Below are 18,219 nucleotides of genomic sequence, written 5' to 3'. Positions count from 1 at the left end.
GACACAGACAACCATTCACACTCACATTCACACCTACGGTCAATTTAGAGTCACCAGTTAACCTAACCTGCATGTCTCTGGACTGTGGGGGAAACCGGAGCACCCGGAGGAAACCCACGCGGACACGGGGAGAACATGCAAACTCCGCACAGAAAGGCCCTCGCCGGCCACGGGGCTCGAACCCGGACCTTTTTGCTGCAAGGCGACAGCGCTAACCACTACACCACCATGCCGCCACCCAGCAGAACTGTCACATTTATTTTTAAAGGGGTACCAAATATAATATATACAGTTGCTGATGTGACAAAGTAACATATTCTTAAGTATTCTATTAAATTTATATACTAGAAAACAACGAAATATCTTGGCAATTGTAAATATAATACTTTATATGCTAAACCGCACAAGAGTCGCCATTTTTAAAAGACCGTGACGTCAGCGCTACCCGCTGCACTAGCGGAACTCTCCGAAATAGAGGAGAGAAGCGTGTAATCATGGCGTCGGGCGCATCAAGTGAAAGCGACAGCTCTGTCGAATCATACGAAGAGATCCCGCAAGACACACTGCAAGCAGGCTATGGCTTAGAAGGGTACCAGTTTGAACCTAGGAGAGGTACTCTCGACTCCGGTGATGAAATAAGAGAAGAAAGCTCGGATGACGGCGAGGATGAGACTGATGCTGACCATGGGCATGGCGAGCGTGGGGCAGAGCGTCTGCGTGCAGGTGACACGGCGTGGTGCTCGTGCGGAAAATGTAACGTGGAGTTGCTCACGAGTCCAGCAGAATTTATTTGCTGCAATGAGATAGGCGCCACCCGTGGACTTGCGAAATCGTCGCAAGAGGCAGAAACAGGTATTTCACACGTGCTATTCCCAACCTCAATGAGCCAACACAACCGGGCACATACATACGTCATGAGTGTTACGCAGAGAAAATGAACGTGCATTCTGATTGGATAAAATTAATATCATGGCGGGCTGTTCAAACTGCGGAAATAGTTTGCTCGAGCTACTTTCAAAACACGATAACTTTCCAACCTTAGAACAAAAAACTTTTGTAAGTCTTGAATAAGGTTCGTTAATGTGTGTTTTATTGTTATATTTACTCTATATATTGGCCTCTGTTCCCCTTTAAGTTGAAGTTGATTTTGATTTCCTTCACTCTGAGTTTCCTCAAGCTCATATACTACCGGATTACGACAGTCTTTGGGCTGTTAGAGGAAGCTGTTAGGACTACAGGGTCGAATACTACATTCGATCTACCTACAGAAACACTAAAAGCAGAAGGACATGGAAGCTTACCGACACTGCATCGTTTGCGCTTTGTTTTGGGAGTCGATCCTTCTGTAAAGTCATCCTTTTCAGTTCTTTGACTTGTTCTTGTTTTTCGGTTTTCGCACTTTTTATGACTAAAACACAAAGACACGGGTTGTCGGCTTCGTGACTTGGATCGTCAGACTTGACTCCACCACTGAAGTGTGTAGAACACACTCGCATTTTGTCTGTCGGTGTAAAATTTTGACGGCAAATTCTGTCTAATCACGCTTTTCGACGCTTAGCTTCTTTAGGTATTGTGTAAAACTTTAAATCAGGAAAAGTCATTTTTCCTCATGTGAATTCGAAGAAATGGCTGAGGTTATCTGACTTAGTAAACAAATATAGCACCTGGTCCCTCCCCGGACGCAAGGCATTATGGGTAATGTGAAAGTAGAGAATTTATGGAAGGAGGCTCCAGTGTCAGCGCTTTGTAACAGTCAGTCAGAGGAGTTTATGCTTTCTTGTTTCTCTTTTTTCACTTCAACACAAATAAAAAAAAAAAAGAGAGGCCGGTGAGAGAACGATTGTTTATTTAAACTAATTGTGGTAGCATAAGTGATACCAGGAACGATCCACAACATTAAACCTACACTACCCTTCAAAAGTTTGGGGTCACCCAGACAATTTTGTGTTTTCCATGAAAAGTCACACTTTTATTTACCACCATAAGTTTACCACCAGAACTCACAGGTTAAGGACATCTTTCCGAGTTTTTGAGTCCTAAGCAAGAAATTCTAACTAGTTGAAAGTCAGAAATTCCAAGTTACAAGCTTTAGTTGAACATAGCCATAGAACCTGAACACTAAGAAAAAAACATCTTTATGGTAACATTTTAAGGCATTGAGTTTTATTAAGAACATCTATGGACATGAGAGACAAGTCGAATGTGTACATAATGATTTGCAATATTGAGAAACATGCACACTATGCAGTACGTCATTGCATTGAACCACACCAGAACAGCCTCTGCCATTGTTGTAGTCGAGTCACTAAACCTCAAGTCCGAGTCCAATCTCGAGTCCCCAGTGTTCAAGTCCGAGTCATTAAAGAAGATTTTGAGCCGAGTCCACTCTTGATCTGAGTCACGTCCAAGAACTGCACCATTTGATGGTGGCTCTTGCTGCCTTTATGTGAAAGCGTCTCTGCTACTGTGTTGGATGAACGTTTCTGCTCGACTGCCCCATTTTAGTTAACAGGCTACAGATAAAAAGCTTGTTCATCGCTCAGCAAGCCCCGCCCACTATCAACAGGGCAAATAACATGAGAGAGGGTTAACATGAGCTATACTAACGTTCAAAAGTTTGGGGTCACCCAGACAATTTTGTGTTTTCCATGAAAAGTCACACTTTTATTTACCATCATAAGTTGTAAAATGAATAGAAAATATAGTCGAGACATTTTTCTGGCCATTTTGAGCATTTAATCGACCCCACAAATGTGATGCTCCAGAAACTCAATCTGCTCAAAGGAAGGTCAGTTTTATAGCTTCTCTAAAGAGCTCAACTGTTTTCAGCTGTGCTAACATGATTGTACAAGGGTTTTCTAATCATCCATTAGCCTTCTGAGGCAATGAGCAAACACATTGTACCATTAGAACACTGGAGTGAGAGTTGCTGGAAATGGGCCTCTATACACCTATGGAGATATTGCACCAAAAACCAGACATTTGCAGCTAGAATAGTCATTTAGCACATTAGCAATGTATAGAGTGGATTTCTGATTAGTTTAAAGTGATCTTCATTGAAAAGGACAGTGCTTTTCTTTCAAAAATAAGGACATTTCAAAGTGACCCCAAACTTTTGAACGGTAGTGTAAATGTTTATCCAAATGGATAAACACTACAACATGGAATATTTTAAATTAATAAAACATTGTGTTTGCAAATCTATGGTATAACACTTCAGGATGTGCCATTATGGAAAAGTGAGCAACTTTGGGTTACCCTATAAAAGCACTCGTCGTCGTTGTTGTTTTATTCCTTACAAATTCTAAACAGTATAGCAAAGAAGACAAATTTGTAATCATAGTAATCGTGCTCTTTATGTCCAAATTCAGACTCAAGGCCATGAAATGAAAGATGCAATTAGTTTTATTTACTCGGAGGCCACATGAGGACTGAGCCGGTTCTCAAAAAGAAAAGAAAAAAAAAAACCCAGAACACACCAAATATCCATCAGCTCTGTTTTAAACTCTATAGATTCTCAAGACCCCAAAATAAAAGCTAAAAATTCCCGACAGTCCCGAGAGAGGCAGCTGGAGAAACATGGCCAAAACAGGCAGGACACAGACCACGGATTATGCTGTAAACTCGGCCAAAGCATGCTTTGTGTGTGACCGGGCCACTTGTGGGCACCATGTGTCCCTCACCTGTCGTCTTGTGACAGCTGGTGGTTCACTGATCGACTCTCCACCCTCCCCCTTTTCTTCCTCCTTTCTGTCACAGTAAACAAGTGAACGATACCACCTGTCCCACTTTAACACTGTATCTGCTGTGAAGCTAATTAAGTTATCCGACAGGTAGCGAGTAATAAAAACACGACCTCCTGGAACCCTGAGACAAGGACGCAGCCTTTTGAATTCAGTACCGTAACTGCGAAACACTAGGGAAATGAAACATGACGTTTTTGTGCATTAATATTTGATAACTCCAGTGTCCTTATGTCCTGAGGATGGTTTGTTTGTTTGTTTGTTTGTTTGTTTTTTAAAAGAGAATAAAACCAGAATAGAAATGACAAATACAAGAAAGAAAGAAAGAAAGAAAGAAAGAAAGAAAGAAAGAAAGAAAGTCATATTTGTACAAAAAAAAAAGACATGGATTGCAACAAATGTGCTGATATGAACATAAACATGTTGCGCTGTATGATAATAAGGACAAGAATGTATAAAAAAAAATCCCCCAGACACACAGCCTCGCAAGAACACACGTGCCCCAGTCATTCATCACCCTGAGTGTGTGAAAATTCCCGACTGTCTCATTACACACACACATTTCTCATAGTGATTCTCCATGGCAAAGTGAACCCAAGAGACTCCTCCATAAGCAAACTCGACATATCTATCTATAAAGCAAAACAAGTCCACTTAAAGGGATACTCTGGTGCGGTTTTAACTTAAAGTGTATGTAATGCCTTATTGTAATGCTTGAAAATGAATATATACAGTGGGGCAAAAAAGTATTTAGTCAGCCACCAATTGTGCAAGTTCTCCCACTTAAAAAGATGAGAGAGGCCTGTAATTTTCATCATAGGTACACTTCAACTATGAGAGACAGAATGGGGGGAAAGAATCCAGGAAATCACATTGTAGGATTTTTAATGAATTAATTGGTAAATTCCTCGGTAAAATAAGTATTTGGTCACCTACAAACAAGCAAGATTTCTGGCTCTCACAGACCTGTAACTTCTTCTTTAAGAGGCTCCTCTGTCCTCCACTCATTACCTGTATTAATGGCACCTGTTTGAACTCGTTCTCAGTATAAAAGACACCTGTCCACAACCTCAAACAGTCACACTCCAAACTCCACTATGGCCAAGACCAAAGAGCTGTCAAAGGACACCAGAAACAAAATTGTAGACCTGCACCAGGCTGGGAAGACTGAATCTGCAATAGGTAAGCAGCTTGGTGTGAAGAAATCAACTGTGGGAGCAATTATTAGAAAATGGAAGACATACAAGACCACTGATAATCTCCCTCGATCTGGGGCTCCATGCAAGATCTCACCCCGTGGGGTCAAAATGATCACAAGGATGGTGAGCAAAAATCCCAGAACCACACGGTGGGACCTAATGAATGACCTGCAGAGAGCTGGAACCAAAGTAACAAAGGCTACCATCAGTAACACACTACGCCGCCAGGGACTCAAATCATGCAGTGCCAGACATGTCCCCCTGCTTAAGCCAGTACATGTCCAGGCCCGTCTGAAGTTTGCTAGAGAGCATTTGGATGATCCAGAAGAGGATTGGGAGAATGTCATATGGTCAGATGAAACCAAAATAGAACTTTTTGGTAAAAACTCAACTTGTCGTGTTTGGAGGAGAAAGAATGCTGAGTTGCATCCAAAGAACACCATACCTACTGTGAAGCATGGGGGTGGAAACATCATGCTTTGGGGCTGTTTTTCTGCAAAGGGACCAGGACGACTGATCCGTGTAAAGGAAAGAATGAATGGGGCCATGTATCGTGAGATTTTGAGGGAAAACCTCCTTCCATCAGCAAGGGCATTGAAGATGAAACGTGGCTGGGTCTTTCAGCATGACAATGATCCCAAACACACCGCCCGGGCAACGAAGGAGTGGCTTTGTAAGAAGCATTTCAAGGTCCTGGAGTGGCCTAGCCAGTCTCCAGATCTCAATCCCATAGAAAATCTTTGGAGGGAGTTGAAAGTCCGTGTTGCCCAGCGACAGCCCCAAAACATCACTGCTCTAGAGGAGATCTGCATGGAGGAATGGGCCAAAATACCAGCAACAGTGTGTGAAAACCTTGTGAAGACTTACAGAAAACGTTTGACCTCTGTCATTGCCAACAAAGGGTATATAACAAAGTATTGAGATGAACTTTTGTTATTGACCAAATACTTATTTTCCACCATAATTAGCAAATAAATTCTTTAAAAATCAGACAATGTGATTTTCTGGATTTTTTTTTTCTCATTTTGTCTCTCATAGTTGAGGTATACCTATGATGAAAATTACAGGCCTCTCTCATCTTTTTAAGTGGGAGAACTTGCACAATTGGTGACTGACTAAATATTTTTTGCCCCACTGTAGTGAGCTCATTGGTAAAATGAAAACACACTTTCGGACACTAGTCCGTCACGCTGGTATTTATGTCATTACTGTCGCACAATTAAACCGTGCCAGATCAGTCGGCTGGTGGGTTTTCAAAATAATAAATACATGCATGTGTTTTTGTGATAAATCCATATTATACTGAGCGTATTCCCCATATTAATCAATACAAAGTCCCTGCATCTTTCAGTTCTTTTTAAATCAAGGTTGAATACTTTCTTCTTTGCCGCTGCCTTTTATTAAATCAAATTTGAGACTTTTAATTTGATTTCTTTCAGCGCGACCGCAATGCATGATGGGATATATTGCTTTGGTTAGTGACCATCGGTGTACACTACTTTTCGTGATGCATTGTGGGATACTTTGAGTGCACTATATAGGGTGTAAATAATCCTCACTAAGGTTTCGGACAGCACTACAAAATGGCATCCTCACTATATAGTGCCCTATATAGTGAGTAGGGAGCGATTTCGGACACAGGGATGGTTTTATGCTGAGGCAACCAAACAATGGAACAGTACTCTAATTTACTTCTTACAAATACAATGATTTGACAACGGCTGTGTTAGAAAATGATTCACATGTTCTTCTTAAAAACCCAAGCATTCTATTACTCTTAGAAATTACAATTCTCAGTATGAGATTTGAAAGAGAAATCCTCTGATAAAATTATACCCAGGTCCTTGATTTCTTTAACCTTTGCAAGAGCATTTGACTCAATTGTGTAAACAAAATTTATTGACTTCTCCTTGTTGCTGAAGTTGATGTAATCGCATTTGTTGACGTTAGGGTTCAGTTTCCAACGCCGACTCCACTCACTAAAGCTGGGCATACACTGTGCGATTTTTGGCCCGATTTTGACACGATTTTCACTCGTGCGACTATTTTGGAGATCAGGCCGAGTTTTGGCTCAGTCGTGCGTCTCGGATCGTGTAGTATACATGGGGTACGGCAAGCGATTAACACCTCACGACCTCCTCCCGATCGATCGGATGAAAATCAAACCTGTTTGAAATCCTGGTCGCCCATCGTGAGGCTATCGCACTGTTGAAGCAGTGTCACGAGCCGATTTACCTCAACCTGTCACACTACACATGCGCGAACACAGATATGGAAGAGAAAACAAACACTGAGCAGCACTTCCGGTCTCTTCTTCTTCTTCACGTTGCAGTTCCGGATACAAGAATCTGACGAGTCGTGTATGGAAGTACAGTGTGAGCAGTCAGATCGCATCCGAGCATCGGATCGCATAGTGTGAGAACAGGAATCGTAAGCTGCGTGCTGTTTACCCCTGCGATTCACTCGTACAGTGTGAGCAGCAGCTGAATACTGCGATTGAAAAAAATCGCACAGTGTATGCCCAACTTAACACGATTAATGTCGTATTGTAATTCCTCACAGTCAGCTAGATTTGAAATGGATTTAAAGATTTTGTCATCGTCGGCGAACAGGAGGCATTCTGAGGGGCTCAAAACCGAGGGCAAATCATTCACAAATATAACGAAAAATAGTGGCCCTAAGATGGACCCCTGAAGACACTAACTGCCATCTTGACTTACAATTATCGAGAGCCACTCTCTGATACCGTTGCAACAAATAGGTTTGAACCCATGATAAAATACTGCCACTGATACATAAAACTTTAGTTTATGAAGTAAAAGTTTATGACAAACAGAGTCAAAGGCCTTTGAATAATCAGCATATACTGCATGGACCTGGTTTCTCTTATCAAGCTCATCTGTTATAAAATTTGTAAATGAAGCTAAGTTCGTTTCAACCAATTTCTGGCTTATAAATCCATGTTGCTCATCGCAAAGTAATGGGTCGAAAAACTGATTAAGAGAATTACTTAGACATTTTTCAAAAACCTTCCCAATTATAGGGAGGATTGATACTGGACGATAGTCTGACACATGGGCGCCGCCAGGGGGGGAAAGGTTAGAACAATTCTAGGGGCCCAGCACTGCCATGGGGCCCTTTAAGGGGCTGATAATATGCTTTTAATGATTTTAATAAGACTTTTGAAATAACAACAATGCAATATTCCATCTGGTAAAATGAGCTAATTGAACAAGGTTGTCTATTTCTTGAGTTCTTCAACATATTGTCATTTAACCCTCCCCCTTTTGCGAAATGGTACGGTCCAGTTCTGGTAGAAGCGCGATACGTTAAATCTGTGTGCTGATCAGTGCAACGCTACTTGCTGCTGTGTCGCAGTGCAGCAGCCAGCCAGCCAGCCAGCAGTGGAGTGCGTACAGTCTATGATCGCTAAATATGAAGAGTGGCTGGCAAAAACGTAAAGAAAGGCAGCTGAAAGCTGAGAGGGACCGGAGAGGCAGCCAACTGGTCACTCAGTTTTTCCCAAAGAAAGGTAGCTATCGCTCACATGTGTGTTCAAAATATTAGCGAATGGTAAATGAACAGTATGAACGTGGTTGGGTTAGCCTATCAAGAGAACACTTTTACAGTTTGTACAGTGACATTTTTTCCATTTTAATAACTGAACTGACTTGTGTGATAAACAGGATGAAATATTACGTTATGCTGGTGCTAATAACTAGTGCTAATAACCAGTTTCATAACTAATGGGGTGCCCTAAATATGCACAGATTCAGCCTCAGGGGGACCTCCGCCATACCAAACCACTGAACCCCCCTTTGGAGAAGGAGGTAAGCAGCAATACAACCCATAAATGCTTTAGGATTGAAGTTTTTAATGAGCGAGCGCCATATACAGTTTGCTAGATTAAAGTGTTGCTAATAAGGGACACCAGTCAAGTGTTTGACATGGTTATGTGTTCTATGATTTATTAGCAGTCACATCACACATTTCACCACCAATTGTCCTAGCACAAAAAGGCATGTGGCAAAATCTTGAATTTTCGTTTGTGATTGTAAATGCACCAGAATTAGTCACTGACCAGTTTTCATCTAGTCCCTGGTAGGTTAATACACAAAATGTAATAACAAAGTCACAAACTCAAGGTCCATGGGCTATCAAAAGTCAAATAATGACAATAGTGCAATTGTGACGAGGGTGGGCAAAGTTGGGGGGCCCAAAACTCTAATCTTTCATGGGGCCCAAAATTTCTGGTGGCGCCCCTGGTCTGACACAATATTTTTGTTGCCAGACATAAAGATAGGAATAACATCGGCATATTTCAGAACTGACGGGATCGCAACGAGAGATTAAATAACTTTGGTCCACTTCTTCATTATGTCCCGCCTAGATTATTTCAACTCCCTTCTCATTGGCCTCCCTACTAAATCCCTTCAAAGACAACAAACATTCAGAACTCTGCAGCGAGACTCATCACCCATACCAAACCATCTGCTCATATCACCCCATTCTTTCTCACCTTCACTGGCTACCTGTTCTATCCCAAATTAAGTATAAAATCCTACGACTCACCTTCAAAGCCCTCCATAACCTTGCTCCTCCTTAGGTCAGAGACCTTCTGACCCCTTACACTCCATCCCGCTTTCTCAGATCCTCTAGCCAGAATCTCTTTGCTGCCCCTCGCACCAGACTCTCTACCCTGGGTGGCAGGTTCTTCAGCACCATGATCCCCAAGCTCTGGAATTCCCTCCCTCAACCCCTCCGTGACTACTCTTCCTTTCTTTTCTTCAAATCGCATCTCAAAACCTTTCTGTTTCATGAACACTTCTCCTCCACCACTGCATAAACTTACCACTCTTTACCAACATTTTTTTTGTGTGTTCTGTTTTCTTGGCCTGTGTAATGTGATCTTGAGTTTGCGAAAGGCGCTATTTAAAGGCGAACTAAAGTCATTTTTAAACTTGCTTTATTTCTTAATTAACGTGTTATTCAATTACGTTTTCGGTTTTAGTAACCTTATATCGTGACTCGTATTGGCAACTAATTGCAATGAAATATTATACTTATCGGCCTGTTCGGTTTTTAGCCATGTTGAATTTAGTTCGTTTGGTCCACGGCAGGCGTCGCTTATCCGTGCGATCTTCACGAGACTTGTGCGAGACTTTGAAACGTGAAGAAGTGTCAGCCAGGTGTCAGCGCCGCCATTTTGAAAACTGTTTTCCAAACGAAGTATTGCACAAAAACGAGTTTAAATGACGATTACTGCCTACTTTTTTCAAACTTTCCTGATTGCTATCAAAACAAACAAAACTTCCGGCTTGATTACATCAGCATTCGAAAGAGGGCGCGCGCGTCTTTTGACAACGTTGGCAGATGTCGGTCACTTTGATTTCCGCTGTACGTTTTACTTCCGTCCTACGATGTCTCGCACAGGTCTCAACGAATCTCGTTTACGGCCGTTGCTTTGACATACGGACTGATATATTACAGAGCATATTCCAAAAGCTCATAACTTGCTATCGCAGTGACAAAATAGCGATCAAAAATGCATTCCGATATTTAATAAAATGAGAAATAGAATTTTGATAATAAAAAAATTTGCCTTCAGTTCTCCTTTAGATGTAACTTATTATTTATCCTTGATTTAAAAGGCCCGCAAAAGAAACACACATCAACCGGTATCTTATATCATAATAAAAATTATTTCAAAATACAGGGCGGCACGGTGGTGTAGTGGTTAGCGCTGTCGCCTCACAGCAAGAAGGTCCGGGTTCGAGCCCCGTGGCCGGCGAGGGCCCTTCTGTGCGGAGTTTGCATGTTCTCCCCGTGTCCGCGTGGGTTTCCTCCGGGTGCTCCGGTTTCCCCCACAGTCCAAAGACATGCAGGTTAGGTTAACTGGTGACTCTAAATTGACCGTAGGTGTGAATGTGAGTGTGAATGGTTGTCTGTGTCTATGTGTCAGCCCTGTGATGACCTGGCGACTTGTCCAGGGTGTACCCCGCCTTTCGCCCGTAGTCAGCTGGGATAGGCTCCAGCTTGCCTGCGACCCTGTAGAACAGGATAAAGCGGCTAGAGATAATGAGATGAGATGAGTCACTGCTTTCATTTTAAAATATCCAACGTACACCTGTCATCTCGTAACACCTCCTGTTCAACAGCATCATTCAAATCAGATATCAGTAAACAGCCAAGACTCTTTTGCATGCTATAGTGCTAGTCAGCATGTAATTCCCTCCAATTTCCACAAAATATATTCGGCACTTCACCAACTCACCTGAAACACCTACAGTTTCTGATACCTCAGTCCATGCTTTGTTTTTTGTCTTTCTTAAAATTGATGTCCCTGTACGCAAACAGACACGTCATAAATAATGGGGAAACCCGTCATCGCAATTATCACTTTCTCCTCCATGGTAGGCTACTTGGGAACGGTTTGAACGGAACCAAAATTTACACGACTGTGTTCTTGAGAGTTCTTTAGAATGGAGCACTTCTAAATTCCAAATTGGTTGTTGCTGAACTGCATCATAACTCCTCGCCATAAAGTTGTCTGAAAATTGGACTCCAGGAAAATTGGACTCCAATTTTATTCTGACACCCTCACCACCCAACACGTACCACCATCCATCTCGCTGCTGAGACATGCTGGCTGACACAGAAACTAAATCACTTTCTGTTAGTTTGACCATCTCACCATGTTTGGTGTGAACATAAGGTAAAGCGTACTACTGTACTACTATTTAAATCTAGACAAGTGCTACATGTTGTAGGCAGCCATGTTGATATGATGTCATGTGCTAAACTCACAGGTTAAGGACATCTTTCCGAGTTTTTGAGTCCTAAGCAAGAAATTCTAGCTAGTTGAAAGTCAGAAATTCCAAGTTACAAGCTTTAGTTGAACATAGCCATAGAACCTGAACACTAAGAATAAAACATCTTTATGGTAACATTTTAAGGCATTGAGTTTTATTAAGAACATCTATGGACATGAGAGACAAGTCGAATGTGTACATAATGATTTGCAATATTGAGAAACATGCACACTTTGCAGTACGTCCTTGCATTGAACCACACCAGAACAGCCTCTACTATTGTTGTAGTCGAGTCACTAAACCTCGAGTCCGAGTCCAGTCTCGAGTCCCTAGTGTTTAAGTCCGAGTCATTAAAGAAGATTTTGAGCCGAGTCCACTCTTGATCTGAGTCAAGTCCAAGAACTGCACCATTTGACGGTAGCTCTTGCTGCCTTTATGTGAAAGCGTCTCTGCTACCATGTTGGATTAACGTTACTGCTCGACTGTCCCATTTTAGTTAACAGGCTACAGATAAAAAGCTTGTTCATCGCTCAGCAAGCCCCGCCCACTATCAACAGGGCAAATAACATGAGAGAGGGTTAACACGAGCTACACTACCGTTCAAAAGTTTGGGGTCACCCAGACAATTTTGTGTTTTCCATGAAAAGTCACACTTTTATTTACCACCATAAGTTGTAAAATGAATAGAAAATATATAGTCAAGACTTTTTTCTGGCCATTTTGAGCATTTAATCGACCCCACAAATGTGATGCTCCAGAAACTCAATCTGCTCAAAGGAAGGTCAGTTTTATAGCTTCTCTAAAGAGCTCAACTGTTTTCAGCTGTGCTAACATGATTGTACAAGGGTTTTCTAATCATCCATTAGCCTTCTGAGGCAATGAGCAAACACATTGTACCATTAGAACACTGGAGTGAGAGTTGCTGGAAATGGGCCTCTATACACCTATGGAGATATTGCACCAAAAACCAGACATTTGCAGCTAGAATAGTCATTTACCACATTAGCAATGTATAGAGTGGATTTCTGATTAGTTTAAAGTGATCTGCATTGAAAAGAACAGTGCTTTTCTTTCAAAAATAAGGATATTTCAAAGTGACCCCAAACTTTTGAACGGTAGTGTAGTTCATTGCTCAGCAAGCAAGTCCCGCCCACGATCAACAAAGCAATGAACATAGCGCGTCACTTCCTTCTCTGGGTGGAGTCTTACCAAATGACAAATGAAGTTCGAGGTCGTCCCCGTCGTCTCCTCGATAGTTCTTCTACATATGGAACACATAGCAGTGCATTTTTTCCCACTGCACGAGAAGTCTGTATAAGCAAAGCGGATAATCCTAGGGGCGTTCTCTCCAGGCATTTTAGCACCATTAACGTTAGTTTGTTCCTGAACATGATGTATGAACAGGTGAATGTGCATTCTCTTGCACGAAATTAGTATAAAAATTAATGTAGATATAAATATCTTATGCCAAATTATTATGGTATATAAGAAAAATAAGGAAAAAATCCGAGTCCTCGTCTCCAACTTACAAGTCCGAATGCAGTTAATGGACGAGTCCGAGTCATCAGTGCTCAAGTCCAAGTCAAGTCATGAGTCCTTAAAGTTAGAGTGCAAATCCTGGACTCGAGTCCAGGACAAGCCTGGCCTCTACAGTAACAACGGTCCATTTAAAAACCCAAAATTCCAAGCCAAAAATATTTCCCTTATTTGTGGTGTTCTCGCTTGGTGTGTCAGGAAATAAAAGGACAAAAAAAACAAACAAGTGTCCATATTTCACTTCACCGGTTTTAGTATGTTATCTAGGTGTTCTTAATTGTGTTCTACTTTCCTCGTGTCAACACGTTACACAGACTAAAGTACAAACTCAAGCCAAATTAACTGACAATATCCTGGTTAGTGATATGGTGTTGTTCCGGACCTCAGGTTACACCTATGTGGAGTGTTGCATGTTCTCCGAGTGTCCATATGTGTTTCCTCTGGAGTCTCTGGTTTACTCCAACCTCTTAAAAACATGCTGGCAGATTGATTGATTGATGATGATGATAATGCCGGGATCAAACTACACAAATTCAGCTTCATTTTGACAGGATTTTGTCATGGCTGACAAATTTCCAGCACTGGACCTGAATATGAACGCTGGGGATGATGAACAGGACTTGTAGTGTGACATCATCAAAGAACATTGATGTGGCATCTGGGACGCCCCATGACATGCTGACGAAAAGTCTAGCATGTCAGAATTTTGTGTTTTCTCCCTTAGTTTGACAACTTCTCCAACATGTTCCTTGATAGTCATGATTGGTAATTTTATGACCCTCCTCCCTGAGGACACACAAGGGCGTGACTGATGACTGGTCAGGGTCAAAGTTGGAGTGTTTCCAGTCTCCCGACCAAAACACAGCACGAATTTATGGCACTGTGATCATCTAATCTGACACAATGACCATTGTGAAAGACAAAAATATAGTGTAGTCTGATCCTGATATAAATTGCCCCTATAGGTGTGAATGAGTTTGTGTGGTGAACAAGTGCTGGAATGGTGTTATATTAAGGGTGTATTCCTGCCTTACGCTTGTACTCTTTTTCAACCAGCAGGAAATGGGTTCTGTTTTGGTTCATGCACCAAATTTTGTACCTTTCAGACCATTTCGACCAAAAATAAATTGGTTCAGAACCTGAAAAGTTGGTTCCCAGCTGGAGCCAAAATATAGCTGGTTTTTCCAGCGTAAACCCTAATGACATCAATCTTTAGTTTGGAGAAGAAGCAGAGCACAGTAATGGGGAACGCGATGGAAAAGGAAACATCTTCAGAAAAAAAAATGGACCAAAAACAAATATCTGCAAAAACAGAACAAAAGCTCGCAGGTGATCAAGGCACGCCGCTGTCTTGGTACTACTGTTTAGTCCCGGTGCGAATTGCACAACGCCATCCATTCATGACACATCCTTGGTGAAAACATGGACTGGTTCACTTTGCACCAAGGTTCAAAGAATCCTGAACGGAACCGGTTCAAAAACCCGTTCCCTGCTGGTTGTAAAGGGGTAACAGTGCTTCTGGGATAGGTTCCAAACCCAACACCACTCTCATCTCATCTTGTTATCTCTAGCCGCTTTATCCTGTTCTACAGGGTCGCAGGCAAGCTGGAGCCTATCCCAGCTGACTACGGGTGAAAGGCGGTGTACACCCTGGACAAGTCGCCAGATCATCACAGGGCTGACACATAGACACAAACCATTCACACTCACATTCACACCTACGGTCAATTTAGAGTCACCAGTTAACCTAACCTGCATGTCTTTGGATGAAACCGGAGCACCCGGAGGAAACCCACGCGGACAACATGCAAACTCCGCATAGAAAGGCCCTCGCCGGCCACGGGGCTCGAACCTTCTTGCTGTGAGGCGACAGCGCCACCCCCAACACCACTCTAACCAGGATAAATTAATTAATTTCAGATTCAGTTTCAAAGTGAAATTTAATTCTTCCTGCACAGCACAATAATCACAACCCCAGAAAACCAAACAAGAAGTTAGCTGTCAGTTACGCGCTCTTTCAAGCACTTAGTGCACTTGGAAAACCTTTTGAGATGCGGCCCGGGATCACTATGGCGACTGGGCTGCTCCGTTGCCTAGCGAGCTGCTGGGAGGGGATGTGCGTGGCAGGATGACGTCATGGATGATGGCGGGACTGTTTTGCTCGCTTTAACGTGTAAAAAAAAAAAGAGAGAGAGAGAGAGAGAGAGGACGTTTTGGTGAAAATGACAGAGTTATAGCTGGATGCGTAAAAAAACAGGGCTGTAAGCGCAGTGCAGCACGGTGTCATGGCCACAACTGTCCTCAAAACCTCCTCAAAGAGGAACAGGGTGGTGGTGGTGGTGGTGATGATTTGGGGGGGGGTTAACCAAATTTCCGACATGCCTCCAGTGCTGTAGTTTCATTCAATAACAAGAGCTCGAGTTGCTATTTACTTCAAAGGAATCGGTTTATTTATTACACACACACACACACACACACACACACGCAGCTGGAGGCATGAAAATCACGTGCAGGACCCGACCATCAGACTGAACCATGACAGATAGATAGAGAGAGAGATAGATAGATAGACAGAGATGGATGGATGTAATGAAGATGACACAGCAAATAATAATAATAATAATAATAATAATAAAAGAATGAAATACGCTCATGCAGCGGCGCAACATCAAAGTCAACTGGGAGCGCGCGCGCGTGTGTGTGTGTGCGTGTATATATGTATTTATGCATGTGTGTGTGTGTGTGTGTGTGTGTGTATTATGCGCGCGTGTGTGTATACGTGTGTGTGCGCATGTACGTGTATATAGTGTGTGCGTGTGTGCGCACTGCTTTGCTTTCCAGATCATAAAGCAATAACAACGGCACTGAAGATTTTTGGTGTTTAGTCCGCAACAGATGTGATCAGGCATTAAACTGGCAAATGGATCAAAACAACAACAACACTGAACCCTCCCAGTAACCAAACTACAGCAGAGCCACGCCTGTTCCCATCCAGCCTACTGTACTGTCCCTCTTACCGTTACCCCGGGCATCTCAGGGACATGAACACACACACATACACACACACACATGTTGGAGGAATTAATTACTGAGCCAGAATGAGGACACACCATCAATTAGCCTTCAGTCAGTGTGAGTCACTGTGTTGACACACACATTGGTTTCAAAGAGGCAAAGCTGTTGGAAAATGGTCTGATTTTCTCTCTCCATCCATCCATCCATCCATCCATCTCCATCTGCGCCTCCAATCTTCACCAAACATTAACCTTTTCTATTCATTTAGATCGAATAAAACAGCAGTCTTATTACACCTCTAGGCATGTCTTCCCATTCGGGTCAAAACAAATCTTTATTCGCACCGCACTCACCTCTCAGAGTCCGGGACCAACTTCACCGCCTCTCCGAGTCCGCAGTGCGCGCGCGCGTGCGTGTGTGAGAGAGAGAGAGAAGAGCTGGGAGTGAAAGAGGGAGGGAGGGAAGGAGAGAGGGAGTGACCGCCCCGATCCGCACTACCTCCTTATTCCCCTCCAGCGAACGAACGATTCCTTTAAACGATTCAAGTGAATCGATTCGATTCTTCGGTTCAGTTGTGACCATGGACTGGCAGGGACACTGAGTCGTGCCCTTGAATATAGGCTTTATTCTACTTTTCACTCTCTCTCACTTTGTATACAAAGCTAATTATGCAAATGTGATTCAGTGAATTAAAATGAGCTACTTTTTAACTGAATGATATGAATGAATGTGCTGATGGTAGTCTATCACAGAGTCTAAGAGTAGGATGAAAAAAAGGGTGTTAGGACTTATATTTAGGTTGTGCCAAGTCTGAAATATGTATTACTGTTCCAGAACTGAAGGTTTAACATGATTTCTGGGAGGTGTTTTGAGTGTGAAATCAAACGATTCATTTGTGATTCAAGTGTTCAAGAGAGTCGAATCAGTGAAGTGATTCGTCTTGAACATCGGCTTCTGTTTTTCTTCAATCTGTATCTGTATCAGGGCTCAGCCCCACTGCTGCACTGAGCTACAGGGCGGGGTGACACACACACACACACACACACACAAAAGAACATCTTTGTAAGCAATGTTCATTTAGATAGATAGATAGATAGATAGATAGATAGATAGATAGATAGATAGATAGATAGATAGATAGATAGATAGATCCTTTGATCTGAGATCAATAAAATATTGAATATCTCAACATGACATTTTTGTCTTCATTTTGTCATAAGGGGGTGCAAACTTTTGCATCAGCATACACCTTTCCTCACAAACAGTATATAGTGCGCGCACACACACACACACACACAAACAAAAAAACATCTTTGTAAGCAGTGTTCATTTTGTTACATAGATAGATAGATAGATAGATAGATAGATAGATAGATAGATAGATAGATAGATAGATCCTTTGATCTGAGATCAATAAAAATATTGCATATCTCAACATGACATTTTTGTCTTCATTTTGTCATAAGGGGGTGCAAACTTTTGCATCAGCATACACCTTTCCTCACAAACAGTATATAGTGTGCACACACACACACACACACACACACACACACACACACACACACACACACACAAAAAAAAACATCTTTGTAAGCAGTGTTCATTTTGTTACATAGATAGATAGATAGATAGATAGATAGATAGATAGATAGATAGATAGATAGATAGATAGATAGATAGATAGAAATATTAAACATCTCAACATGACACTTTTGTCTTCATTTTGTCATAAGGGGGTGCAAACTTTTGCATCAGCATGCACATTTCCTCACAAACAGTATATAGTGTGTACACACACACACAAACAAAAAACATCTTTGTAAGCAGTGTTCATTTTGTTAGATAGATAGATAGATAGATAGATAGATAGATAGATAGATAGATAGATAGATAGATAGATAGATAGATAGATAG

The 18,219-nt window shown here is 42.0% G+C and overlaps 1 protein-coding gene across 1 annotated transcript in view; it reads right to left on the bottom strand.

The window, feature by feature from the left end:
• Positions 1-16,743, bottom strand: part of sptbn1 (spectrin, beta, non-erythrocytic 1) — a 237,292-nt gene extending 220,549 nt beyond the window's left edge. The window contains exon 1 of the mRNA XM_060940853.1: positions 16,659-16,743. The gene's annotated coding sequence lies outside the window, so the exon portion shown is untranslated. The remainder of the gene's footprint in view (positions 1-16,658) is intronic.
• Between the last annotated feature and the right edge of the window lie 1,476 nt (positions 16,744-18,219).

Source organism: Neoarius graeffei, chromosome 15 (assembly GCF_027579695.1).
Source record: "Neoarius graeffei isolate fNeoGra1 chromosome 15, fNeoGra1.pri, whole genome shotgun sequence".
NCBI classification, from domain to species: Eukaryota; Metazoa; Chordata; class Actinopteri; order Siluriformes; family Ariidae; genus Neoarius; species Neoarius graeffei.
Note: the sequence above shows the minus strand (reverse complement) of the source record. Positions and strands in the feature narration are given on the sequence as shown.